This window comes from Myotis brandtii, unplaced genomic scaffold (assembly GCF_000412655.1).
Source record: "Myotis brandtii unplaced genomic scaffold, ASM41265v1 scaffold4, whole genome shotgun sequence".
Classification (NCBI taxonomy): Eukaryota; Metazoa; Chordata; class Mammalia; order Chiroptera; family Vespertilionidae; genus Myotis; species Myotis brandtii.
Genome location: NW_005365371.1, coordinates 1,219,090 through 1,221,856, shown reverse-complemented (window position 1 = coordinate 1,221,856; position 2,767 = coordinate 1,219,090).

The window sequence follows — 2,767 nt, the reverse complement described above, 5'->3', positions numbered from 1 at the left end:
TGCCATGTTCTTTGGAAGCTTGTTTAGACCAAGTTAATGGCCTTTTAGGCTTCCTCCACATGAATAGGAGTTCACTTTTTGAATAATAAGAATTATATGTCACAGGGGGTGAATCAGGATTTTAGAGATGCTTAGGTGGTGCATGGCCAAAGAAAGGTTGGGAACTACTGCTCTAAGTCATTGATATTGCTAAGCCCCATATGCTCATTAGACACCCAGCCTCTACAGCACATCTTCCAAACCTCCTTCAGCAGTCATCCCAAGGTTGGAAAACAGTCTTGCCCTCAACCTGCACTATGCTGTATTAACAATATTATAAATATACAACAGACCCAGTGCACAAATTTGTGCATGGGTGAAGTCTGGCTGGCCAGCCCCAATCGGTGCAGATCCGGGTGGGGCCTGTTGGGAGGAGGAGAAGGTGGGAGGTTGGCTGGCTGGCCCGCCCCTGATCGGGCCAATCAGGGGATGGGGCTGGCCAGGGGGAGAGGCTGCAGGAGGTTGGCTGGCCAGCCCCACCCCTTATTGGGTTGGGGGGCCAATTGAGGGTGGGGCTGGCCATAGAGAGGGGCTATGGAGCGTGGGCCAGCTGGCCCTGCCCCTGATGGGGGTAGCGGGGCTGACCTGGGGTGTGGCCAGGTCGGGGGTGCGGCTGCGGGAGGTTGGCTGGCAGGCCCCACCCTCTATTGGGGTGAGAGGTGATCAGGGGTGGGGCTGGCCAGGGGGAGGAGCTGCAGGCCAATTGGTGGTAGAGTCCCATTAGGGGTGGGGCCAGCTGTAGGGGAGGGGCTGCAGGAGGTTGGCCAGCCAGACCCCTTCCCTATTGGGGTTGGGGGTCAATCAAGGGCGGGGCTGGCCTGGGGGAGGGGCTGCAGGCCTATCGTGGAGAGGTGGGCCAATCAGGGGTGGGCTGGCCAGGGGGAGGGTCTGCAGGAGGTTGGCCGGCTGGCCCCACCTTTAATTTGGCCAGTTCGCTGGCTATGGTGGGCATCATAGTGACCAGTCATTCTGGTCTTTATGGCGTTTCAGTCCCTGGCTTTTTATATATATAGATTATTGACAATAGTCAATGTTTATTAAAGTACTTACTATGTACAAGCCATAGTGCACAATACTTCACATGCATTCTCAAATATTTTTTTTATAACCTGACCTGATGAGGTCATTCATTATCCCCATTTTATAGATGAAACCATCTTAAAGAAGTTAAGTTGTTCATTATCACTGATGAGAAGGAATTTGAATTCAGTTTTGCTTTACTTTAAACTCGTGCTGCCTTGTATGCTCAATGCCTATCTTAATATGGAGTTTCCACACCCCAGAAACAGCCTCTGAAACAAATATTTAAGTGCAAGCAGTTTAGCATTTGGGAGGCAATCCCAGGAACAGTGGAAAGGGAGTAAGAAAAGTAAGTGATGGGAAGAAAGCTAATAGAGGGTGTGCTATCAAGCCAGCCATCCCTGGAGCCCAAGCCTTCTGGAGGACTCGTGGAGACAGTGGAGAACACACCTCAGAATTATCCCAACCTGAGGGATGAGGGAGCCCCCCACCATGTGCTAAGGGCTGCTTCCTCACCAAATTTCCATCTGTCATTGACTGAGGGCTGCCTCCAGGGATATTACTTTCTGGCATTTCCAGCTTGCCCAGCTCCTGGCCTGAGCTTGCTTCCTTTGCTCCAGAAAAATAGTGCTCTGGTAGGAAGTCCTAGGTGTTCACAATAAGCATATGGATTGGGGCACCACTAACATCTGCTGCGATGCCTTACAGAGATTTTAATGAAACAAACTTTTAGCGTACTAATCACTACCATTTCTCAACTTGGGTCAGGGCAGTAACTGACTGACACTGTACTGTATTAAAAGCACACTTGACCCTCAAACCTGGCACATTGCCTCAAACCAAGCCTTCCTTCCTTGGAATGAGATCATTCCAAAGGGGCTCTCTTAGTCCTCGCTGCCAACAGGCCCTTGTCAGACCCATCCCACTAGCCTTCCTGGCATGACCAGAAAAATCTGAATCCCAGCATGACCTAAATTAAGCTGTCAAACTGAGGCCCCTGTAACATATGGTTTGTATTTCTCCTTTAAGGAGAAAAACATTCAGGAAGCAATAAAATCGGGATTTTATAAAGAAAAAGAAGTGGGCTCTTTCTTTCCTAAATTAAGTTATTTTGACTAAAATGAACACTGCAGATTCTTTTCAAGTTTCAGTGGGAAATGCTAAGATTGTGGCTCAATTCCATTTTCTCTGTGTTCCTTGCTTTTCTTTCCTTGATGCTGTTCAGTCAGGCACCTCACTATTCCTAGTTAACCAACAACTTCCAAGATCATCAGGGCCCTGCAACAGAAGGAGCTGGACACTCAAGTGTGGAAAGCTGGTTTTGAATTAGGTAAAAATAGAATTCTTAACCTGAAATTCTTGGAGAGATTCTGGAATGCTTCTGATAAATTATATATCCTATATAATAAAACCCTAATATGCGCATAGACCAAACGGTGGAATGACCGGTTGCTATGATGCTCACTGACCACCAGGGGGCAGATGCTCAATGCAGGAGCTACCCCCTGGTGGTTCGTGTGCTCCCACGGGGGAGAACCACTCTGCCAGAAGCCGGGCTCACAGCTGGTGAGTGCAGTGGCGGTGGTGGGAGCCTCTCCCACCTCTGCAGCAGTGCTAAGGACCCCTTGGGGTCCCAGACTGTGAGAGGGTGCAGGTCGGGCTGAGGGACTCCCCTCAGTGTACGAATGTCGTGCACCAGGCCTCTAAA